The 27,440-nt window shown below is 38.8% G+C and overlaps 1 protein-coding gene across 1 annotated transcript in view; it reads right to left on the bottom strand.

Annotated features, from left to right (window-relative positions):
- The window catches only part of LOC131687356 (disco-interacting protein 2-like), a 105,449-nt gene extending 85,886 nt beyond the window's left edge, over positions 1-19,563 (bottom strand). The window contains exon 1 of the mRNA XM_058971437.1: positions 19,142-19,563. The gene's annotated coding sequence lies outside the window, so the exon portion shown is untranslated. The remainder of the gene's footprint in view (positions 1-19,141) is intronic.
- Positions 19,564-27,440: the final 7,877 nt, after the last annotated feature.

Raw genomic sequence — 27,440 nt, forward strand, 5'->3', positions numbered from 1 at the left:
CTTTCATATATTTCACCATCTAGTGCACCAATCTTGGCTAAATTATCAGCTTTCTCATTTCCCGCAATAGAACAATGGGCGGGGAGCCACACTAGGGTAAATTTATAACATTTTCTTGTCAGGTTACTCAGAGATTCTCGTATCTTCCCCAAAAAGAATGGATCGTGATTATCAATCCTCTTTGAGCGTAGAGCTGCAATTGTGCTGAGACTATCAGTGAGGATAAAGTAATGGTTCGGGGGTAAAGTATTAATTATTTGAAAACTATAGTGAACTGCTGCTAGTTCCGCTATATAAACAGAGGCGGGTTCTGCAAGTTTGAGAGAAATTGAAAAATTATTGTTGAAAATACCGAAACCAGTGGCCTCACTGATTCGTGACCCATCAGTGTAAAACATTTTAAGGCAGTCTATGTGTTGATATTTACTTGTGAATATCTTAGGGATCTCCCGCGAGCGTAGATGATCCGGAATTCCACGAATCTCTGCTTGCATGGACGTGTCAAAGAATAAAGTGGATTCAGGAATATCTAGTATATTGACGTATGTGGGAACATACCTAGCAGGCGTTATTTCTTGTGACATGTGATTGAAATACACTGTCATGAATCTGGTTTGGGGTTGAAGCTCGACAAGTCTTTCAAAATTTTCAATTACCAGTGGGTTCATAACCTCACATCGAATAAGTAAACGAGAAGAGAGATCCCAGAATCGGTCTTTTAAAGGAAGAACTCCCGCTAGTACTTCAAGACTCATTGTATGGGTCGACTGCATGCAACCTAAGGCAATTCGTAAACAGCGATACTGTATCCGTTCCAGTTTAATAATGTGAGTGTTCGCTGCTGAACGGAAACAGATGCACCCATATTCCATTACTGAAAGTATTGTTGTTTGATACAATCTTATCATGTCACTTGGATGAGAACCCCACCATGATCCAGTTATTGTTCGCAGAAAATTTATCTTTTGTTGGCATTTCGTTATTAGATACCTAATGTGGCCTCCCCATGTGCCTTTAGAATCGAACCAAATTCCAAGGTATTCAAAAGTCAGGACTTGGGCTATCGTTCTACCAACCAACTGAAGCTGAAGCTGAGCTGGATCACGCTTCCTTGAGAAAACGACCAACTCTGTTTTCTCCGTAGAGAAATCGATGCCCAGCTTTAAAGCCCAAATTGATAAATTATCCAAGCTATCTTGCAATGGTTGTTGTAAATTTATAGCTTTTGGTCCTGTGGCAGAAACCACCCCATCATCTGCAAGTTGTCTTAAAGTGCATGGGCTGACAATACAATTATCAATGTCATTCACGTAAAAATTATAGAGAAGGGGGCTTAGACAAGAGCCTTGTGGGAGGCCCATGTAACTTATTCTGAATGTCGCCAAATCGCCATATGAAAAATGCATGTGCTTTTCTGACAATAAATTGTATAAATAATTATTTAATATCGGTGAAAGACCACATTGATGTAGCTTCTCCGAGAGAACATCAATGGAGACTGAGTCGAATGCTCCTTTTATGTCTAAGAACACAGACGCCATTTGTTCTTTTTTTGCGTAAGCGAGTTGGATTTCTGTCGAAAGTAGCGCCAGACAATCATTCGTTCCCTTTCCCCTCCGAAAACCAAACTGGGTATCTGATAGCAAGCCGTTCGCCTCAACCCAATTGTCGAGACGTCGTAGGATAATTTTTTCCAACAATTTCCTGATGCAGGATAGCATTGCAATCGGTCGATACGAGTTATGGTCGGAGGCTGGCTTTCCCGGTTTTGGAATAGCGATAACTCTCACTTGTCTCCAGTCGTGCGGGACAATGTTCTGCTCAAGAAGCTTATTGAATAAATTCAACAAGCGTCTTTTTGCTAGGTCAGGCAGATTCTTCACCAAGTTGAATTTAATTCTGTCTAGTCCCGGAGCATTATTGTTGCATGAGAGGAGTGCAATTGAGAATTCCATCATTGTCAAAGGAGAATCTATGAAATCGTTACTTGTGGGAGCATCGCGAGTGATTTTCTGCGCAGGAGCAGAATCGGGACAAATTTTCTTGGCAAAATTAAATATCCAACGATTCGAAAAATCTTCGCTTTCATTAGTCACGTTTCGATTCCTCATTCTTCTGGCTGTGTTCCAAAGAGTACTCATTGATGTTTCTCTTGACAAGCCATTAACGAAGTGTCTCCAATAACTAGATTTTTTGGCACGACGTATACTGTCAAATTTGTTTTGCAAAATGAAATAATTTTCAAAGTTCTCACGTATACCCCCTTTCTGTTTCATAATTTCTTTGTAGGCAACTTGTTTAGCTTCATATGCATCAAAGCACTCTTTGTCCCACCAAGGATTAGGGGGCCGTCTATTTATTGTCATTCCAGGATTGCATTTCGTTTGGGCTTGTTCTGCTGCTTCAATAATTAAACCCGCTAAGAATTCATATTCTTCGGTAGGGGGTAGCTCTTCTGTCGAAGCAAGAGAAGTGGAAATTAATGTTTCGTATGTTTTCCAATCAATATTTCGTGTTAAGTCATAAGGAACATTGATTGAATTCGTAAGGCCTAATTCACTGTTAATTGAAACAACGATTGGCAAATGATCGCTACCGTGAGGATCAGGTACAACCTTCCACGTGCAATCTAACCGAAGTGATGTCGAGCACAGAGATAGATCTAATGCACTTGGACGTGCAGGAGGTCTGGGGATGCATGTTGTTTCGCCAGTATTTAAAACTGTCATATTAAATTCGTCACATACATTGTATATCAAAGAGGATCGATTATCATTGTAGAGGGAACCCCACAATACTCCGTGCGAGTTGAAGTCTCCCAGTATCAGACGCGGAGCAGCCATGGATTCCACTACCTCAAAAATTTGACGTTGTCCAATTTGAACTTTGGGAGGTATATATATAGAAGCGATAGACATGTCTTTGCCTTTAATGTTCGTTTGGACAGCTACAGCCTCAATGCCCGCAAACAAGGGGGTGTTAATTCTATAGAAAGAATAGCACTTTTTAATTCCTAGAAGCACTCCTCCATACGGGGTGTCTCGGTCTAGGCGAATAATGTTGAATTCATTTAAGTTGAAATTAATGTTTGAGGTAAGCCATGTTTCACATAGAGCAAAAGCATCGCATTTTAAATTATGCAGTAAAATTTTTAAGGAATCAATTTTAGGTATGATACTTCTGCAATTCCACTGTAAAACAGTGATGGAATCTTTCATTGGAGGAGGTGAATTACCCATTGAAAGATACAATCGCTGCAAGGATGGGCCATTGAGCAATCAGCTGCTCTAAAAATGTTCTAATTGTTGGGAGGAAAGCTGAAAGTATACTCTTTAGTGGTTCAGAAATATTGAATGCTTTAAAAATCCAATCAACAATTTCAGAAAATTTCAATAATCCTGCCCCCGGCTGAGGCTCAGAGGAAGTCGAAATTTTATTATTTCCAGTAATGGTGTTCTGTTTGGATTGTACGTTCCCAAAACCGGGCGGAATTGATTTCGGTTTTGAATCGGAATTTTTCGGTTTTGGGCGCAGTTTATCTATTGGTGGAGAAATTTTAAGGCCCTTTCTTGGCAGCTTGGGAAAAGAAGACTGTTTTCTTTTTCTGGAATTTCCGGGTAAAACAAATGATGTACCTTCGCACGCTCCGTCAGAGTCAGACTGTTCCGAAAATAGAGATGTGTAAGTGTTTTCCAAGAAGATGGGTTTAGGGGTAGCATTTTTCAACATTTCTGCATAGGAGCGCTTAGACCTCTCCTTCAAGGATCGTTTAATTTTATCCTCACGCAATTTATAAATGGGGCATGCAGGGAGCTCATGTGAGTTTTCTCCGCACATTAAACATTTTTCTGAATTTTCATTGCATATATCCTCTTGATGAGAACCCCCACATTTGCCACACCGTGCCTTATTGGAACAGTAAGTGGCTGTGTGGCCAAGCTGTTTGCAATTAAGGCAATTCATTACACGAGGAATAAAAAGGCGAACAGGGAGACGAATCTTATCGATAATGACATAGTTGGGCAGCGCAGACCCAGCGAAAGTCACTCGAAATGAGTCAGACAGTCGATAAACTTTTTTATCTCCTTCGTGTGATACTGAATGCAATTGCTTGCATTCAAGTATTTTTACGTCTTTAAGTATGGTGTCTTTGAAACGACCAACCCCATGCTTAATTATGTCATCAACAGTCAAACTCGATTCTGTGATGACCCCATCAATTTCAATTTCCTTTGAAGGAATATACGCTCTATACTCACGCGTAAAAAGCTCGCAAGAAGCAATTGCATTGGCTTGTTTGAGACTACCAACGACAATGCGTATTTTATCTTTATTGACTTTGACGATCTCATTTACATCCGAGAATCGCGAAGTCAAATCTTTAGAAATTTGAATAATATTTAGCGCCTTTACTTTACGCCTAATAAATACAATCCATGGTCCCGTTGACGACTCTGGGTAAATTTTAATTCTAGTCGGATTTACATTTTCAGCATAAGGTTTAGGGGGAGGGTCTGTTACTCGTTCTCCCATCTCTTCATCCATTTTACCTAGCAAGAAAAACTATCACAAAAAGGAATGAAAAATATACCTGTTATACCTGTAGAACACACCTCATGTGTTACGTTGTAAACTCGGTGCCCGTTGTTTGACAATGTGACACTTGCTGTCCTTCTTCGTCGCGTTGCTTCTTCAGTAGAGAAATAGGCGTACCTGCAACACTTCAAAACTCTCTCCGGTTAAGCTGCTCGTCGGTATCACCACCACAAGCGCGCTCTCTCCGTTTCCACCGCCGCGGTAAACAAATGTGGCTACCTGTGGCTTGCTGCGAAAATCCCACTGTCGATGCGGCACTTTTCGGTGCCACTTGTTTTCCTTATTCGTCGTACCACTTCTGCGGTAGACGAATAGAGCAAATGAGTCTACCTGTGACGCTTCCCCTCTCGTCGATTAGAATTGCCCGACGACACCAATAAAATATATTTTTTCTGTGTGTACAGGCACGATCACTGTCGATTTCTGCCACCGCGGTAGGCAAATTCGTCTACCCGCGGTTTGCTGTCAAAACACCGAGGATGTCGTTGACCACGCCTCCGACGTATCAACTGTCGACTCACACTTAACAAACTGGTCTCTCTCTCTCCCACAAAAACGCATACAGCGTCTCGCACTCCGTCACTCTCTCGAGAACAAAACCTTCCACCTGGAGGCACAACCGTCTCGGCCGGTTGCAAAAACTGTTATGAAAGCTAAGTTTTGGTACTCCATGCTATAGCGGAACTTGACCTTCGGTTTCGACAGACGTTTCGTTGCGTTCACTTGGATGATTTATCCACAATTTATTTTAGAGCAGCGCCTCTTGTCGTCGGTTTTGGTATGTTTTGACATAATTTCGCTGGCACTGTCTTGTTGGCTACACAAGGGTTCCGCAAACAAAACAATGATGGATACTGTAGAGTTCAATAGATAGTGGAATAAACAGACCAGTGAGGTTAACCAGCAGAATTTCAAACCTCAAACACATATCAGAGTAAATTATTCATATTTTTGTGAAAGTACAATAAATTAGTTTCTGCTTCAAACAGCCATAAACGCCCATTTATAAAATTGTTTTCTCGAGGATATTATAAGGTTCATTTAACACTTGAGCAGTGATTCTCAACCAGGGGTCCCCTAGGGGGCCGCGAAGTCATTGCTGGGGGAGGCCGCGAAGTCACTTAACATATTCTGTTATTTGTGACAGTTGTTTATTTATGATGGAATAGTCTACAACAAGAGTATTTTCTCTTTTCTTATTTATAATTATAGAGTTTTCATTTGTATAGCAGTCTTAAGATGCATTAAACTTGACAGAGCGTATCAGAAAACATTCTAAAAACTTTTTTTTAACGATGATGAGAAACGATTCCTTGAATGGCACTTTAGAGAAGAATAAACCGGTCATAAGTTAAGTTACCTTTATTATAATGAAACTTTATGGATGTCCCTTCAAATGTTCTGATGGTATGAAAACTTTCTATCATATATAGGATTACGCTAACTTGGTAAATCTAATGATCAAACTAAATATGCTCATTCATTCGTCATTGATGAATCTACCATAAAACATGAATGAAACGGATTAGATTTTAGATTGGGAACGTCATCGGCATCACAGGTTTTCTTCTTTCTCTATCAGATGGCGCAATTTTCATTGATTAAGCCTTCCAAAGTGGATTGAAACCATACAATACATCGAAGTGGAACTATACAAATGGATATGGACTAGATATCCCATCGTTTCACAGATGAAAGCAATCATTACATCTCTACTAACAATCAACAAATCGTGCGAAACGTAGCTGTTACGGCAAAATAGGATGCTTATAGAGAAGAAGATGGACCGATATAAGCTGTCAATGATGGTTAATTTGGTTTTGTATAATTAACATTTTTTTCAAACGATCACTATCTTCATTAAACTAACAACGACTTTCCGCAAACAGCTTAAAGTTTTCACCCCATCAGCTGCACAGTGGTTCAACTTTGAATAATCGAAGGTCAAAACATTGCATAAACATTTAAATCAAAATTTATTATAAAAGCCAATAGTTGGGTGGGCTATAAATAAAGTAAGCCAATTTATTTTTCTATTATGTTACAATCAAGCGAAATTCCCCATTAATTATCAATTCATTTCTTTTCTTCCATAGATTAAGCTCGGAAATCATTCAATGACTGATACGGAAATTTTAACCGTGATGGTTGCGAGATGTCTTTAGCGTGTGAGCACCATAATGAGTTTTGGTTTTGTTTTTATTTTTCGCTGCAATTAACTCGAAAGGAAGCAGCTCAAACAATTACCAGTCTGTGTTCGTCGCGACTTCAGTAACATTTGCTTATAAAATGATGAGATATGGAAAAGAGAAAATATTTCAATACATACACTTTTCCTTGAGCACAATAGAAAGTGTTGCAAGCGGCGCTGGACGAGTAATTTCGCTATCGGATAAATATGGCCTTCAACTAGAGCACGGCATGATCTATCTACGGCAACTTATAAGCTGGCATATACATTCAAAAGGGGTGCGAAGATCAAAATCGATCCATCAGTCATGGTCGTTTGATTATGAAAATGCAAAATTACGGATTTAGTTGCCACCGGCAGTTGCAATGTAGTGAGATCAACGTGCATGCAAAATGTTCCATTCAGAAGTTTAGAAAGCTTGCAATGCAAGCTTCAATAATGACATGAATTGACGAGGACATCATCCTCATACCCGACTCGGGTGTGCGTTAATTTTGCTTCATAGCGGCTTTATATCATATATTAAATCTTCAAATTACCATTACATAGGAGGGCTAAACAATAAAACATCACACTTTCGGATTGGCCTGACCAATTTTTTAGACTGCATTTGTCTGACTTCAATTGAATTTGACTCGCTCAGCGCAAAGAAAATGTACTTGACTGAAACAGAATTCTGACAACCTTCAGAAACGCCTCTGTTTCATCTTTTAATTAGTTCCGAACAGTCATCGCATTGTCAGCTGTGGTGCGTCCTCAGTTCGCACCACCAGCCGTGGATCAGCTCTCAAGGAATGAACCAACGTACATATAAGTAGTTTACTATGCGAAGCATATCCTACACATTGTACCGGTCATTTTCAGTTAATCTTCGCCATACGGCTGCGGCAAACGTTGACGGTGGGGATCCATCAAATCGAGCTTCTCGCACAACGAGAACATTAAAACGCATTTCAACCGCCCCGATGAGCGCGTATGACTCCATAACCAACCCCATGGTACAATGATGGTGAATTAAGATCGCAGCTCAAAAAGGATTGTATTAAACATCTATGGAATTAGGCACGTTTCAAGCCGACAAAGTTTACTCTTTTGTACTCTGCACGTACCGACCGAACAACTTTTGCATTCAACCTTTGGGCCAAATTATAAGCTTCTCTGTTCAACTCCTCGCTGCCAGTAAGCCCCACGTGCTCGGGTGAGTATCGCGGGGTGGGTGGCTGTACAACGAGGGGTGACCTGAACATGATTGACGGAGCTCAAGTATAGACGACTTCGGTTTCAAAATGCAATGGCGTCGGCGATCGGCGCTTTACACGAAGCGAAACCAAATTTGCATAGCTTTAAGGAATATACAACCTATCATCTGCAAATCCGTACCTAAAGCGACAGATGCTCGAAAATCAACAAGATTTGGAACAGCAAGGGGCGCACAGTTTGATGATAACATGACTTTGGTTAGCGAGGTTCTTCGTTGACATTGAAAAAAACAATGACAAACAAATTAGGTTTAGGGACTATGTTGCCCGCTCTCGATGACCAGGCTCAGATTTGGTTCGTAGATTGTTTCGCGAATTTTTGTATGTTTATTTAGGGCCATCCATATACCACGTGGATATATTAGGAAAAGGTAGGGCGAAGAGAGGGTAGGGGTATAAAAATTGTCCACATTTTTCCTGAATAAAATAGTAGAATAAATTATCATCATTGGCAAAAGCAAATGATTTTTGCTTCAATTTTTCTCAAGAATATGCAACACTTAAAGAGCTCATAACAGCATAAATTGTGCATGCATTTCTATAAAGCGATAACATCGTTAAAAATTGCCATCATAAAATTAGTGAAAGTCAACACCAAGAACATGTTTGCTTCCAGAAACACATTCAATCGTATGTACCGTTGTCAAATTTATACAAGCTTTTGGATTTGAAACCATATTGTTGACATTATATGACCGAGTTTAGGGATAATTTGAAACACTAAAAAACTTCTTTCGCTGATATTTTATGGAGATAGAACTTAAGCAAATTTATTCAAACTTCTAAATTATAAAGCATCATCTAGAGAATATTTAGTTAAATTTCCGGATTTAAATATTGAAAAATAAACCGGTGACAAAGCATTTCCCAAACTTTTGAAATGTACGTTGTGCGTGTACACGACAGCTCAGCTTAGAATTATCTGAAATCAAAAATGTTGGTTGATTCGCATATAAGTTAATCCTCCCTGCGTCGTGGTTCAGTTATTATTTTCGTTTTTCAACAGTTTATGGCTTATTTAAGCAAGAAACGCGAGTTTGTGCTAAAATTTCCGCCATTTTTAGGCGGCAAACTACCTTAGTATGGAAATAAAGAAAATGGAAAACAATGTAGAGGGAGGTATTTTATACCAAGAAAGTATGTTCCAAGTTTGAAGAGAATCGGTCGAGTAGATTTTGCAGGATCGTGTCACGTACTGTAAAAAATTGGTTTTCAGAAGAACATGTTTAAATATTTTTATTTTTTTTTCCAGTGGTGAGAAAAATTACAACTATACCTTTGTCTCTGGGAATGGATTCTAGTAGTGCCGGACTTTTTTATGTACCGGCTTTGGACGTTATATTAAACAAAAGTTTTGAAATCCCTAAAACTTAGTGAAGCGCTTTAAGATTATTTACAGGTACCTAAGAATGCCAACCATGCGATAAAAGTATGATATAGAAATTTTGTTCACTTTATTCATTATATAAATTTTATTAATTTTATTAATTTAATTCAATTCATTCATTTTAATCACTCTATTTATTATACCATTACTCACTTTATTGTTGTCTATTATATGAATTTTACTATTTTGATTAAATAGATAGAATAGATAGAAATTATATTAATTTTATTAATTTCATTCCTATTACTCATTTTAATTATTTGATTATTTTATAAATTTTAGTCAATTTATCCCAATTAATTCAATTCATTCCACTAATTTTATTCGATTTATTCATTTTATTGGCATTAATATTTTATTTCAGTAACAGTTTTATTAACCTTTTTCAACAGTCCCTTTTTCGCATTTAAAATCTTTCTCTAGAAAAATCTCTAACCCTTTGAGAGGGGTTTGGAAGCGAACCCAGGTAAGCTGAGCGCATAGTAATTGATTTGCCAACTACGCTATACCTGCTCCTATCACTTTGTTAATTTTGTTCACTTTATTCACAGAAATCATCTTATTAGTTGTGTGTTTTATTCTTTTTGCCCTTCTCCAATAGAAAGGCTATGCAATCACTCTAAAAATCGATTTCTTAACCCTTAAAGGCGCAAAGCAATTTTTGTCAAATTTTCTGAAAATTGTCTCACAGTTTTAATACGTCACTATGATAATTTTGAGATGATTTTCACAATGTTGTTTTAAAACAACATTGCGCATTTAAGGGTTAAATCGAGCCCCGGAGGGCCGAATCTCTTCTACCATTCTACTGTGTGTGTGAGCACATGTGTGTTTTGGAAATGGTCAAACCAATTTTATCAAACTTAGTCTCAAATGAAAGGTACAATGTTCCCGTAGGGTGCTGTTGAATTTCATTTGATCCCGTCGCGCGGTTCCGGAGTTACGGATTGAAGATTTTTGATATCTCCCCCTTTATATTGTGACAAATGTCAAAGTAAGCCCAGATGCCAAATTTCACATCATTTGGACAATTTTAGACCCCTGACCACTACGCTTGATGTTTTTGGCATTGGTATCATAGGAAAATATGAGGAAAAAATATTGAATGCTATAACTTTTGAAACAGCATTCAAAAAATTTCAGTTTGTACCATTGTTCAAAGGGAACATTCTTAGCATTTCAATGCAAATATTTCCGTTACACGAAAAATACGGAAAGGAGTTTTGGGACATTATGTCATAAAAACCCTATTTCTAATAATCATTCTGCAAAATGCTGCAAATGATACATATTTTAGAGTTTTTCTAATGTGAAAAAATCTCAAGAATCGAACGGAACCTTTGTTAGAATACGAGAAGTTTGGGTTCTAGCGCATTTTGTTACTCATGTTAAATTTTATCACCTTTTCGTGAATATATCTCTTTTATTCTTCAAATAAATTTTATTAAATGTACCTTTTTGGACGTAAAAAATCCTGTGAAACAAAATAGAAGTAGATTTGCTATCGTAAAATTCTGCTACATTCAGGTTTTTGACATTTAGCCTCGATTCCACATTTTTTATTAAAGAGTCCATATCGACTCCATTTAACAATAAAGTATTATTTAATTTACCATTTCTAGTGTAAAAGACGCTCAGGAATCACTTGGCAGATGTTTCATTTCAGTATGGGGTATCATGAAATTTGATGAAAAAATTGTAATTTCTAGATTAAATGTCCAAAAATCTAATGTTTCTGAGTTTTACCGATAACGAATCTATTTCCATTTTGTTCCTGAGAATTGTTCATGTTCAACAAGGTACATTTAACAAAAATTGATTGAAGAACAATAGAGAAGCACAAGGAAATGATAAAATTTGGCACGAAAATATTTCTATTGAAATGCTAAGAACGTTTTCTTAAAAAAAAGGTATAACCTGAAATTTTCCGAAAGCTACTTCAAAAGTTATAACCTTTTTTTTCTTAATATTTTCCGATCCTAAAAATGTCAAAAACTAGAAGCGAAGTGGGCGGCGGTCTAAAATGATTTGAAATTTGGCATCTGAGCTTACTTTGACAATTGTCATAATATGAAATGGGGGGCTTTTGATATTTAAAAAATGAATGTTTTTTGCAATGCCGTAGTGGACACGCATGAAATTCCCATATAAATCGGTATCAGCATGTTATATAAAAGATGCCAAACTTCATAAAACGTGCTCTAAATTTCCTGGATTAATAGTTTCAGCTCACTGATGCCCAATCAAACCCACATTGACCACGTTGGACACCTTCGGCGGAATTGGAAGCTTCGGGAAAGTGGCTAGATTCATGAATTGAATCTGCTTTTTAGATATTTCTGACTCGATATTCTTAAATTGAGTCTCAAATGAAAGCTACAACATTCCTATTAACTGCTATTGAATTCCATTGAAATCGGAGTTCTAGTTCCTGTCTTACAGCTTGAAGTATGCGATCACATGCGAAATTCCTATACAAATCGGTTTAATCATTATATCAAAATGATGCAAAATTAATTGAAACGAGCTTAAAATTGCTTGAAAATGTTGGTTCTGATCCGAGGAAATGGACAAGTTCTGAAATTAGATTCACACCTGTTTCTTATTCTTATTCTTATTCCGGAGATAAAGGTTGGTTAGTGCAGTCACATAGCGATTTCCCATATGCCTCTACTTACTTTTTTCCTCTTAAATAGAAAGGTTTTGCCATTACTCTCAACATATCGTACAATCTCAACAGCGCTCTTACCCCTGCCCATCGAACCTTCTCAGATCCCTCTCCATCACACCCTCCCCGGTCCCCGTTAGATTAACACCCCATCCCACCTCTTACAGACCTAAAACTCTCTCATTTCCATCGCCTTCATATACCATGCATATCAAAATAAGCCGGGATGGTGCTTCTGAGTGGTAGGTTTTTCATCCACCTCATCCCCCCGGGAATCCCAAAATAATTTAGCAAGAATAACCATTGAACTTATGCTGATTAAGTTAATTAAGTATGATTTATCTTTTCTGTTTTAAGTGTTTCAGCGTCGACAAGTAGTTCATCAAGCTCGTAGATGGCGATCCCTTGAATATAGGAGTACTAAGAATATAATAGTCATTTACACAATTAGATTGAACATAACCAGCTATAGAATCATAGTTTGAAAAAATGAGAAAGGCACAATTGTATTAAAACATGTTTCTTTAATAATACAAGACATTCCTCATAGATCCGTTGCTGGTGCCATTTTTTGCTAGTGCCACAAAAAAACAATGTTTTTAACATAAGCCACCGTCGAAATATTTTTTCGTCACACTTAAACGCCTTTCTGGGAGATCAGTCGATCTCTTTTCAGTTTCCATAAAAAATTAGCATTCGATTCGTAGCTCTCGGTGATGCTCATCTGCTTCGATATCAGCCGATCGTTCGTGACCCATTTTCTCAGCGGTTCATCAATTAGAATCTCCACGACTAATCTAACTGTACAGCGCACCGAGAGAAAGCCCGCCGTAACTTAAATTCAAGGTTCCACCGGAACGCTACCAACATACTGTGGTAAATAATTTTCTACGAAGAATACGCTGACTCTAAAAAGATGAAGATTGATAGCTATGTACCATTTTCTCGTCTCTCATTGCACCAGCAAAAAAACTAATTCTTTTATTTACTGTTCTGCGTCACACCATTCTTCTATCAATCTTCGAGATTTCAATTACGTAAAAATGGGATTGCATTCGATCTCAACAATGAACGTTTCAGTTCCAACTTCACCCAAAGTTCAGCTTCTTCGTTTCAACGCTTTGCATACTCTTCCAGTATTTATTTATCTCAATGATTCGAAGGGGTGGGACATGGAGCTGGTAAAGACAAAAAAAATCATTTGACTTTGTTGGACACAAAGCATAGCCTTACGGGGCCTTCGATGTATCAATCCTAATCTGATGCGTTGAAACAGTTAAGAAATGGGAGAAACTCTTCTTCGTTCAAGTGGAATCTGGAGAGAAGAAAGCATTCACCATACCATCGCTGAAGTAAAGTGAGGTTAGTCGAGTCTCTTTTCACTGGTTTTATTTTGGGGTTTCACAAAAAACTAATCTGTTACTTGCTCGTCTATTCCGCTCCATCTTTGGTCGCTGGTGCATCGGCTACCTTGCGATATTCAGCTGAATCCGGTTAGACCGGCTGAGAATTGAAGAAAAACAACCGAAGATTAATCATCTGTGAACACACGGGTCGTTAGTCTGACTTTTGATCCACCCAGATTCGAAAGTCTTTCGTGTTGTGGTCTGGAAAGGTGGGTTACTTTCTGCGGTCTACAAGTATCGAGCTATTCGAACCAATGACCTTGGCGGACGGCACCGGTTCCGGATGACGTATTCGCGAGCTTGAACATTATTTTTAGCTAAGCCTGTGTAGTGCTCTACACAGGCCGTGGCAAAATAACTGCCCTGAAATGCCCATAAATCTACAACCCACAGTTTTTTTTGCGGCTTGAGAAAACTGGTGTGGCGCAGCAGACACGTAGTGAAACTGAACAACGAAATTCTACGCCCAGTACTGTCCGTGGCAAGAATGAAGCTGACAGACTAATCTCGCTTTCTACAACAGAATAGGAATAGCATAGAAACAGCAACGCTCTGGAAAAGTTCACATTTGCCTACCAACGTGTAAAGCAAAGAAGAATTTGTTGTGCGAAGTGTGGAATGAAAACTTGTTGGTATAGGTGGAAGGAAAGGGAGTTGCGAGTTGGCTAAGAAGGGAAATTATATACTACTCTTCTTGTGGTTGCTTGAAAATGTTTCTTGTCGCGACCGCCTAAACTGCTCTTAAATCACTTGGTAGAATACTTGGTGATACCATAATGATTGGATGCTTTTTAGACCAAAACTATTTCAGAGGTCTAGATATTGATTTTTTGCCTTTCTCATATAGAAAGGTTATGCCGTCACCCCAAGTCAGAATGGAAGTTTTATAACTCGGTGGGCCGAGTGTCATATACAATTCAACTCAGTTCGTCGGTATCGGAAAATATCTGTGTATGTGTATCTATGTGAGTTTGTGGCTAAAATGTCACCTCTGTTTTTCAGAGACGGTTACCGATTTGCACAAAGTTTGTTTCAAATAAAACGTACATCCCATCGGCTGCTATTGAACCTTTTGTCGATCGGAGTTCTTGTTCCGGAGTTATCGATTAAAGGGTGCAGTCGCACAATAATTTTTCCTTTAAACTGGTACCACCATGATACCAAAATGATGCATTTTTTTAAATGGTTCCAAATTACCTAAAAAAAATTAAAAACCAAATTTGGAATTTCGATGCGAAAATGCTTTAAATGCATAAAGCGTCGAGATTTGATGCAACCTCGAAAAACAAATTGTCATTAATTTATTTTTTGGGCTTAGTAGATTTGATCATCACCATGAAAACCGTCAACCTAATCCTGGCCAATTTTTTTTTAACTAACATAGTTTTCTGGTTTTAACAGGGCCATAGTTAGGAGTGTGCGGTGGGGGCTTACTCCTCACATATCTAATAAACCTCCTTTTATCCATTCCCAACAAACCCACCTCATATCCCACTCCATCACATCCCTCGTAGACCACCACCCCATCCGACCTAACATAGACCCCCCACCAATTCAATATTAATTGGACTGACTAATATTTCAATAATAAATGTCTGATCAGTACATTCAGAACCTTTTGCTTTAAGAATCATGAGGATTATTGGAAAAAAATGGGAATATACTCTTATAACTGATCTCCTAATCGGAATTCCATAGGTGCAAATCACATCAATATCAAATAAAACTCCTGCATGAAAAATACTCCAATAAACGATTTCGGTGTGCTGAAACCAATCATAATCCTCAGATTTTCAATCATGTTGAACTCACTTTTGAATGGATGTACTGAAATATGGACATTTGATCGAATGGGAAGAGAAGTCGGAATAGGTTGAATGCCTATGAAACATGGAACTGCTCACCGAAAAATGAATAAAATTTCGACATTTGCCGAAAGTGCTTCTGTTTTAAGAATGTGTAGAATTGAAACGATACCTCAATATGGATGTCTTGGGAAGGATATATCAAAAAACCACAGGCGACTATAATTGGTAAATGCAGTCTTCCCAAATGAACACCGTACACAATGTTCACTCTGGTTCTGTGCTCATATTGAATCCACATTTTGTGTACGATCTCGAACATGCTATTTCGTACCGAAACACGTGCACATGTTTGCCATGGCACCAGTTTTCCCTTTCTCACTCTCATCATCGCTAGCGTTGACTCTTTTTGCCTTGTACGAATCGCTCTCGTGTACGCACCCGGTGTATGTACACGGATGTTTGAACTAGAGTTTGCACATCGTTCGCTTGTGTTCGACGTTCAAGGCTAACCTGTACATCGAGACGAAGCATGTTTGAGGTTGAACGCGTGCACGAATGTTCATGGGAAGTCTGGCTAAATGTTCAAATTTTCAATTCTGCAGCAACGCCTTTTATGTATACTCCAAGTGTACTGTACGCGTTTTTTTCTCGAAACCACATTTCTTAGCTGGCCGGAAATGTAACTCGAACAAATGATTTTTTACCGCTTTGAAATTTTACAGAATATTCAAAACTGATATCTCCAACGACGTACATATGATTTTATTTTTTCATTGATTAATTTTTTAATCAACAATTTTGTATCAATGTTGATGACATTTTCAGCGCCAATTCGCGAAAAATCAATTCGCGAATCCCATTTGAAAAGGTCTTAATTCATCTCTTTATTGCACGACTAGGAAAATTCCCTAAAATGCCTATTTTTCGTGTTTTACAGTGGTGCTACCCCTAACAACGAGAATAACACTTTCGGAAAGTAGAATGGAATTTTTATATAATTACTTTTTCGTTTGACTCTAGTAGGTTCTGTTCGACTTTTGTTTTACGTTGTTAAACATTTTTGAATAGTGGTGAGGCCAATTCGGTAAAAAAGGTACATTTTTAACAAAAAGGGCACAATACTTCCTTATTAGTTCAAATGTTGCCTTAGTGTGCGGCAATTGGCAAACGTTCTCTGTATCAGCAAAAAAAATTGGCCATATTTTTACCTAAAATACCTTACCCCTGACTTCAAAAAGCATCGCTTCCTAAGCATCCTAAGACCCAATGAAATCAAAAGCCTCGCTTTTCCGTTTTATCAATGAGACAATCGAAAGTCAGAAAACGCTTGATCATTTATACTTCAAGTAACAAGTTCATTGAAACTAGAGCTGTAACTAGACGGGTCTCTGAAACCCCTTGCATTTTTGAGGATCAAAAATGGCATAAAATAGTATCGTTTTCCAACAAATGAAAAGTATAATTCTCAACTTTTGAAATTATATTGGTATCATATTGATTAGGTTTGTTTTTAATTTTCTTATTTCTAACTACGTAGTTGATTAATAATATGCTTTAAAGACATCAAAACCATATCAAAGATGTAAAACACAAAACACCTCCTTTGGGGGTAATTGAAAATTTTGCTGGTAATCCTGGAGTGGTCTGTATAGAAGACTGTACTGCACCACTCCAATGATAACGGACCTCCAGGCACTACAATTAGGTTTAGCAGGGGTCTTGCCAGCGAATGAGGAATGTTGCGTTGCATTGATCGTGATCTGTTGTGATCTTAAATTACATAGCACAAGACAGCATGATTGGAAAGTGGAACTGTAGGAGAAGTGTGCCTAAAAAGTACAAACTGTGAAATCAAATACTATCAATTCGAAAACTTATTTGGTTTTGATAAATTCGTTTTTGTCACGCACCTGAAAAAATAGTGGAACTTAAACTTTCGCATAGAAGTGAAAGTGCAATTTCCATTTTTAAGGAGTGTGACAGGTATTAAGCATAGCTCTAAACAATCGAACAAAGGCTCGGAAACTAAAGGTATCCGTCTTAGGCACTCTTCCCCTAAACTTTTTTTTAAATCACCAACCCGAAGCTCCATCAATTGCGTTTACAAACAATGGGTTAGAAACTATACAATTCAACAAGCGTCAATGTATAGCACATTTACGGACCGAGTGAGGTCAAGGTTCCGATGGTAAAGTACAGTATTCCCACAACACGGCTTGGTGGTGCCATCGCCTAGGGAATGTCTGGCAAAACAAAAATGTGTGCGAACTAGAGTCAACTCTATCGTCTGTGGCAACCCAAGCGGTTGAAAAATTATCAAGATAACAATGACTACGAGTAACAAATTTGTCGCGTTTGCTCATGATTTGGAATGGACTTTGAGGTAGCCGACGAAGTCGCTTACCTAAATTAGCGGTCTAAGTACCTGGCTTGATACCGACACAAGTGCTACGATTCGTGAGCAACGTGGGTCACGAAAGTTGGTCTCATTCATTTGGCACAGCGACGTTGGTCTTGACTGGAACTGGCTCTACTTTTAATTTACCAGTTGGTTATTGTACCAAAGAAGCTTCTCGAGCGTTTGAACGGTGATTGGTCAAGAATATAATTAGCTACACGCTGTTGTGTTGAGTAGTTGCAATAAATTTGCCATTGTCAAGTTATTTCAATTGATTGCCGTCTCGTTTTCTCCGTCACAATTGTTCTTCATCATGATCGAAAGTAAAATTACTATTTTTCAGATAGCTTAATGAGGCCGTTATTAACAACGAACGAACACACATAAATTGAAAACTAAAAAAGAAGGGATCGATAGTGTTCAAATGTGACGTAAGCAAACTACATAATGTCCATGAAATAGTAATAATTGTTATCTTTTTGGTAGCGGTATAAATTGTACGTATTCCGACAAGCTAGATTATTTGGAAGATGTATCGAACTGATATTACGCTATCATTACCAACGATTGTGTACGAGTAGTTGTACGCTACAGTTGTAGTCTAGCGCTTTGTTTTGAGCACCCAAGTATTTCATGTAGTTTTTCAACACGAAGTAAGATTCGCAATCGAAACGTGCACTTAGATTAGTCAAGACATCTTGAATCATCTGCATAAGCCTCAAAAGGGTAAACAAAAAAGACACTACTCAAATAATATTTAATCGCTTCAATTTATCTCTCTTCATCGGGCAAACTCCACTTTGTCAGGGTACGAAACAACTCTGAAATGCAACATTTATGCTTCGAACATCGAATAGATCCAAACGAAGCAGTGAACGAATATCAACCTCATTTGCTTCGAAAAGAGGAGCTCCTTGCAGAGTTGGGTGCGATTTGCGAATCACGACTTGGTGTATAGGACTTGAGTAGCACGACGCTCCACTCCTTTGATCCCTTACTCCTAGCAGACGGAGCGCAGCTAAACTCGCTACCACTTTGTCGCATTGCGAAAAACTTTAATTGGCTTTCTTCTTCTAGGACGTTTCGCCGTCGATGTCCACAATTACGACAAGGTTGAAATAAATGGTGACTTGTTTCGATATTTTGGAGATAAATTGCAGAGCACTTACAATGAGCCTCGAATAACGGCGGTAAATATATATGTAGGTTAATAATAATACTTTAGCCGGTTATGAAATTGCACTTATTTCGCGAGTGCGTTGACAGTGGTGCTCCACGGAGCTGTAGGAGAGGTAGCCGATCATCGATCAGCCATTTATAATCCAATATTTGCCAGATAGACCGGGTACTTCAGCTTCGATGGGGGTGTGTGCTGCTGCTGATGAACCAATACAAGACTTCTTTACTTTGGTTGCACAAATCACTCACTTCTTTTCCATTGGAACTGCCTAAATAATTTACTATTTCCAGGTTTAATTGCGCAAGCGTGATTTTGATTCACTACCCAATTAAGATTATCACTTCACGTTACACAACACTCCAAGTTGCTTTTTAAACTCATTTTCCTCCATTCACAGTACCTCTCGTGCTATTATACTAGCATATTATAGTTGCTGATCGCATCGATAAATTCGTAATTTTTTGTAGCAGTATACACAACCGAGAGGATTTTTTTACTCGATGATTGGTCACTTCGGAAGCGTAATCCAAACATCACTTCCTCTCACGCACGCACAATACTTCACGGTCCTGAATGGTTGCTACCATCCGGTTTTAATAACACAAAAAATCATAATATCCAAGCAGCAGAAAAATTGTCGTTCAACCGATCACGCCGAGAGACTCCGATGCACTGAAAAGCGAGGACCGAACCTTGCTTGTGCCAACGGTCTCTCTTGAACATCGCTCGATCAACGAGGGAGCTGCATGCAATATTAACAGCGACGAACGAGAGAAATATGGAGGATTCAAAACAAAACATCGTGAAACCTTCGCACGGCCGCGTCGCAGGCAGATGAAACACCACAAGCGAAAATCGATGAAGAGAGACGATCATCTCCCTGATGCTTAATAGAGCGGGCATAAAGTTCGCTGCGTAACGATCGCCAAACAGAGCAGTTCTCCACGCAGAATGATCACCCAGACCACTAGAGTTTAATGGCGGCTGAAATGGAGATCGAGCAAACCAACCTTTCATACATTATGTTGTATGGGGAAGGTGCTAAAGATGTTTTGATGGGCTGGATACTGGATACCTGATGACGATGATGGTTGCTGGCGCAAGCCTGGGTGGTTGGCATTTGAGTGCTTCGTGATGCAGTACTCTGGACCCGGCCCTGGTTCTAGCAAGTGAAACTGGTTTCTGGTGCTTAAAAAGATATGTGTTTGCTCTGATCGACGCGATTAAGTTTGAGATATATGTACAGAGGGAGAAGAACGTTTTTCCTAGCATAGCTTCAGGAGTTGAAGCAATATCATGTGTAGTCTCATCAGCATTTACTATTTGGTGGAAAGAAGGAATAGCGCTGTCTGTGACGGGGTTTTCAAAGTAAAATGACCACGGGTGGTAAAAATACAATTTACAGTAATGTTTATATATATTTTTTGTGGAAGCACTTCGTGCTGACAAAATCCGAATGTCGTTGAGCTGTCCGAAACCTAGCTAGGGCATGCGATGTAACAATGCTAAGGAAAATGGAGCCGAGGAACTACCGGCGTCCGGCGTACTTGTGGAACGAAAGGCTAAGCATCCTCCGGGCTGCCTGCCGAAAACCCAGAAGACACGTTAAGAGAGCAAGATCTGAGGCAGTCAGAGAAGAGTGTAAGGTAACATTTCGGGCAGCCAGGGACGCTTTTAAACGCAAGATAGTGCTAAGTCCACTTGCTACAAGGAGCTGTGCAGAGCAGAGTTAAAAATATTCAAATTCATTGAATGAAAATTGATCATATTCAGCGATATTCAGCCATTTTCAATATTTAGTGACGCAGCTGAAAACGTCAAATGAACAATCCGCCCATTCGTCCATGCATATTTTCATTCGTCTCCGATTATTACAAGAAGCGACCGTGCAGCAACGAATGAAACGCATCAACGTAGGCCTTGGCACAATGTAAGCTATGATGCCTGGACGATGGCTACTTCCCGGATAGATGGAAGATCCAGAAGCTGGTGTTGCTGTCAAAACCAGAGAAACCCCAGGATATCCAGCATCTTATCGGCCTATATGCCTGCTGAATATTCTCGGTAAGCTCCTGGAAAGGGTCATCCTCAACAGGCTGACGACCTACACATAAAGTAAGAAAGGACTATCGTAGAGGCAGTTCGGGTTCCGGAAAGGGATATCGACGCGTTCAACAGTGCTAGCTGGGGAGGCTATCGCCGTAGCGCTGCACAGAATGCGGGCTCCGGCCTAACTGTGCAACGTTCTGAAAAGTTACTTCCAGAAACGAGTACTGGTCTACGAAACGATCTTGGGGCAACATCAACTTAATTCACTAGAACCCAAACCATCGAATATATTCAGAGGATATTTTTGGAGGAATTGTTCGTATGAATATTTTCAACAATATGATGAAAATTAAAATTGAGCATGGCTTACGACGATCGAACTAAAAAAAACCTTTTTATTCTGACGAGATAGAAAATTAGTATCTTCGACAAGGTTTTAGAAAGGCTCGTAATAACGAATTTTGCTGGAAAACTTGAATTTATGCGACTAAAGGTTATAGATTTATAAAGCGTGTTCTATGGCAACCCTCTTAAATTTAGTTTTTTAAATAACTTTCGCAAATTTTAGTAATTAATGGTACAACATTCGAATTTTAACCGTTATTTTCATTTATACCTTTTCAATAACATTGGAGATCCCATAGTGATATATAGGGGACCCCGGGGCTATTCGGACCTACTTAAGCAAATCGCCCTTTTAGGTGGATAGATGTGAAAAAATTTACCGGTCAAAGTTTCTAATTTTTAGTTTGAAACCTCAGTTACATATTAGTGCCATAAAAGGCACCACTCAATGGCAACGATAGGCGACGATTTTCAAACCTCTATGTTTTTACTACCTTTTAAAATGTAGGGGTAATTCGGACCTCCCTACGGGGCAATTCAGACCGTCATTTTTCTTGAAGTTTTTTACAATGGAATTATGTTTATTTATGAAATATTTATAAGACACTCCTTAAAAAAAAATGCTATACAAAAACTTAATCTGGTAAGTCACAGCTGTCGATTGGCGGCCCATGTATTTTCTTTGCTGTGGCGTGTGCAATGATGTGTGCAGCCGCAAGCCGCTGAACAGTGATTGACGGAATAGGGGGTCCGAATAGCCCCGTTCGTTCATTACGCACAAAAAGTGGTGAGCGTCTAAAAAATATCTGTGTTTTCATCCAAACAAAAATCATTCCATAAAATAGCAGTCTCAAGCTTTCCAAAACACTTACCTTTTATTTTATTTAAAATTATTGTTTCAGAATAGCGGTTCCACAATCTATGGCGTCCGAATTACCCCCACTGTCTTAATAGCCCCGGGTTCTCCTACTCGAATACACATGTCATAATGATACTACATTTTACGAAAATATCTAAAAAACTGTTTTGATTTGTATATATTATTCGGAATGCGAAGCATCATTTTTTGTCCAACGAATTCGAAAGCAAGCAAAAAGATAAACAATCAACATATTTCCAAAATTAGTACAACATCCATTCGAATGATAACTTTTTTTTCCAAATTCTTTCGAGCGACGAGACCTTTCACTCTGCACAGTGCGACGCCAGTGCAAACCGGTGCAAACATATTTTTACAGCTGGTCATATTTTCAGCATCACACCTCCTCCCGGCACTACAGTCCAGTGACACTCCATGCAACATCCAACCGCACGTCTCACCGAAACTGCTTCTGCTCCTCCAACTTTCCCACATAAAATCATGTTTCTTTTATCGAATCCGTCCCGCCTTGTTTCTTCGCCACCGTTGGCGAAGATCGCGTCAGCGAATATCTTCGAGGCCAGTAAACCTGTTATTTTGATAATTTTATTCCTGTTTTTGTTCATTTCTCCCTCTAGAGCACACCCCGTTTGGATTCGTTCTGTGCCATGGAATACGTCCTGCCACTCACTGGACTGGCGCGAGCGATATCTGGTACTGGTGGCCGTCTGTGGAGCACTTGAATGGAGTTCAGAGGTATTCATTCCTGCTCAAAAGAGACAGAGAACCCTGCCGCGTGTCGCGAGAAACTTGAAGATCTATCTTTTATGATCTCGTCGGGTTTGGTCAGACTGGTCTTAGTCGTCGGGTTGCTGGTCCGGTCCGTAGCATGCCGTCGTACACGGACCATACACACAGGTATGCAAACAAAAAGAAGGCGAGGAAAACACTTGCGAAAAAAAAAGAATTTTGTTAGCATTGATGGAAAGAAAAGTTATCGTGGTTTACAAGTGGAAATGAAAAACCCTCCGAACAGACAGGTTTTCATAGCTTGCTGACCATTCACGGAGTGGCACAGGGGATGGGGTGGTCAATGGGGAACCTTAATATGTTATGTCGAAATTTACAGTTCGCTGGAACGTCAGCGGGTCAGTGCAGTTCACATGCGGTTGTTGTACAATTGTTCAGTGATGTGGGTTCCATTATTGTTATTACAGATACATTGGAACACTGTGTGATGGTACCATTCATTTTCTATGATTTCTTTAATTACGAGTGAAATGTAGATTGATAGTAGACGATTATTATCGTGTTTAATATAAAACGGGAAAAGACTCTTTATAACATCAATAATTTTGAACACAGCCATACACCACAGTATTCGCATAGCACAAATTATAGCAAAATATTGATGTTATTCATATTCATAAGTGGCTACTCCGCTAAAACCTTATTAAATCACGAAAGATGCAGTAAGGGACGCTAGATATTTGAAAGTTTTCAAGCGGGAGCTGACAAAAGGTTATATTAATTTTCGGGAACGAAAATTCAACCAAATCCAGGTGAGTGATTTAAGTGACTATTGCATAATACCTCACTCGCCTTTTTCCTTTTTACCCCGGAGCTATGGCGCAACAGATGGATCCGAAAACAGTATTGTCCACACCAGGTACCAGCATTAAGGGTAATTACTTGGATGCATCATTCGCCATAAATGAAGTGCGCTGGCTGATGGCGTGGCGCACATAATTGTGAAAGTACCTCCGCTTTTAACGATGTGTACAATGCTTATGTTTCGAGAAACACTTACACACTTCGGTCGTCTCGGCTTACTTTTCGACTCATAAGGTAGTCAGTACTCACGATAGTCAGCTGTTTTAGCGCCTAAATACCTCTGGTGCATATTTGATACACTGCACAGACAGATGCGCTGTATCCATTTGATGGCATCTAGCTTACCTGCAAGTAGAGCGAGAGAAGAGAAAAAAAACATACGACGGTTAGTTTGCGAAAATTGACGTGGAAAACTGAACGGAGTGCAGTTTACGCGATCAATAATGTGCCGTGAAATGGCGCTACTCCGACGTAATTAAATTTGCTACCAACACAAATCGTCCGAGTTCCCCGAGTTAGCATGCCGAAGATCCGAGATGTTCCGGCGTGTGTCTGCCGTGAGCAATTGGAAAATAAATACCAACGAAGCACGACCCGGCGGCTGTTGGAGTGGGCTTTTCTTGGAGAACAGTGCCTTATGTTGGATGCGCAATTCAATTAAAAACAGCATGCAATCTGCTGCCGGAGCGATGCGATGTGCCTTATCTCATCGGGGGCCGTGTGCCACATACTGGGCACACAAGACAGCGATATGTGTGAAATTAACTGTTAGCTAAGTGCTGGCTGGTCTGCAGTCTGTGCCTACATAGGATATGATATGATATAGCTAATGGTATTGAAAATGAAACTAGAGCGCGAAAACTTTCGTTCAATGCTTGCTAAATTAAGATGATTCACATGGGTAAGTGTTGGTCTGTTATAATTCGAAACATAGTTCCACGTTAGTGTGTACCAACCAGCGAATTTCTGAGTTTGAACATTTTACATGTATATAACGATACATATTATGTTTTGTTAAAGTGTAAACGTGTATATGCCTTCGCACTAGTAGCTTTCACGCATCTAATTTATCGGCCTAACTTGGGGACCGTTCATGAACCACGTAGACCGAAATTTAAGAATTTTAAGCCCCTCCCCCCTAGTAGACCTTAGTAGACTTTTACCAACCCCCCCCCCCCCCCCCCCACGCTAAAAGTCTACGAAGACTTTTATTTTTTTTTATTCGCGGGAAATGTCAAATTAGCAAGAAGCACATTATAATGTTCAATTGAAAATTAGCGTTCAAATTTATTTGAAGCTTTTTAAATATTAAAGAAAGGTTTTTACATTGGTTTTTGTCTATGATTGATCAAATCAATTAATACCAATTCAAGGTGCTTTCCAACGTTTGTGTAGCGGAATACTTCTTTTCAAGATTAATAACTCAAGTATATGTAAGAAGATATATTGCTATAACTAGTTCAAATTTTGGTCGAAGTGCTACCTACACCACCATGCAGAATTGCTAAACACTTTTTGAGCCTTATTGGTGCATTAAAATTGTTAAATTATAAGAAACAGTTACAAAATAATACTGTAGGTGTGTACTATCATCTAGACTAAAATAATAAACCAAACATGCACGCAAATTTCAATTTTCGTGCACAAATTTCAATATTTCTAAGACAATAAGACAATATAAATTGCCTTATTTGATTAAGGGAACGAAGCTGTTTAAATCTTCCCAAAAATATATTTATTTTTATTATGTAATAAATAGCCATATCACCTGAGAATATTATCGTAAAGTATCAAAGTTTAACTCCGCATATTTTCGAAGATAAATATAGTAGAACCGGTTTGCACTGAGTTGCGTAGGGTCAAGACGTAAAATATAACGGATGTTTAATTATTTTGAAATCAGTGTAAATGATTGCAAGAGAAACTAATTAACTCGAGTAAACTCTTTGTTGTAGAATTTTAATTACACTACTGCTTTAACCACCGATATCAATAAATAAAAAATAAAAAAATTAATTCACTTAATCCTAGCTGAATAGACCGATACTTTGAATACTCTCTTTAAATCCCATTTATAATTAGTAATACGAGAATAACAAAAAATAAAAGTCTACGTAGACTTTTTAAAAGACCCCCCCCCCCTTCCCCTCGTAGACAAACGTAGACTTTTGCCAGACCCCCCCGTCCCTCCCAAGAGTCTACGTGGTTTATGAACGGCCCCTTGTGTATCGACAAATATGGAACTGACAAATTTGACTGCTATGGACATTAACATATGAGCTAACACATATCTGTTGCAAAACATACATACGATTTATGGCATAAGGTACTCATAAGCCACTCAGCATATGGTCGAGCCCCAACCAGGAAGGGTTCCTAGTGATAATAATCAGTTTTTCAAAAGTGGACACCCCCTTGTTCGAGAGGTCGTATTGATGTGCTGCAATTTAGATGAAAATTTCAGCGTTTGTTTGTGCATATATGTCTAATATTAGATTCCTACTATGATAGGAAGTGGGGTTGCAAAATGGTTCGAAGAAATAAGTCGAAATTTTAAAATGTTAGATAGATCTGGTTAAACTCTATGGAATCTAATTCTGCTTAACCCTTAAATGCGCAATGTTGTTTTAAAACAACATTGTAAAAACCATCTCAAAATTATCGTAGCAACGTATTAAAACCGTGAGACAATTTTCAGAGAATTTGAAAAAAATTGGTTTGCGCCTTTAAGGGTTAACAAGCATTCATACTTTACCCTAAATTACACTTTTTAAAACGATATTGCTCGTAGCAACAACCTAATTAAGGATATATTCGAATTAGTTCTTGCAGTAAACTTAAGACTATAAGCTAATGGAAATAACTTTTTAGGGTATCTTAAAATTCACGAAATATTACATTTTTCAGAATCCTCGTATTTTCAAAATATAATTTAACTCGGAGTTCCTTTCCAGCCAATTTCTCATTCGAAATATATTTTGCAGATTTCTCGGACAATATGAGCAATGGATTTTGTTTCAAATAAGACTCCAAAGAAGTTTGTGTGGTTAAAATACCAACTCAATTCCATTTGCCATTCGCAAACCACGAATTTAAAACTCAAATTGCTACATTACATTCTGTAAACATACCGCAAACTAGGGTGCGTCCACCGCGGAAAGTACTAAGAAAATGCCTCTTATGCGTTGCGTTGCGTAAGCACGGTATACTTCGCAGATTGCAGACTGGTGGCTCTGATTTCCACCCAGACTACTTGAGGAGCATTGTTTGAGAATAACAATTGATCCAGTCCAAGCGAAAATTTCGCCTGAGAACCAGCATTGCGAGCCACGACCATCTTTACCGTAACTTGGGATACGAGAAAGGAAGTGTTGATGTGGTACTTACTTAACGGAAGATCCGACTCAGTGACACTCCCATAAGTACTACGGATTGGGTAGTGGGTGGCTTGTTAGTCCGGATACTATGAATAATACTAAGAAAAATGCCTCTTATGCGAAAAAAGTACCACACAGGCTTCAATATTTTTAGCAAAATAAACTACTGTCCAGCGATGGTTTAGAAATAAAAGTTCAAAAGTGAACAAACAATTTTTAAACGATTCAACGAGACGCTCGAAATGACTCACCTCCGAAAAAAGATAGTGTGTATCAATTCTAATAGGTCGTTGATGTAGCAAT

This window comes from Topomyia yanbarensis, chromosome 3 (assembly GCF_030247195.1).
Source record: "Topomyia yanbarensis strain Yona2022 chromosome 3, ASM3024719v1, whole genome shotgun sequence".
Classification (NCBI taxonomy): domain Eukaryota; kingdom Metazoa; phylum Arthropoda; class Insecta; order Diptera; family Culicidae; genus Topomyia; species Topomyia yanbarensis.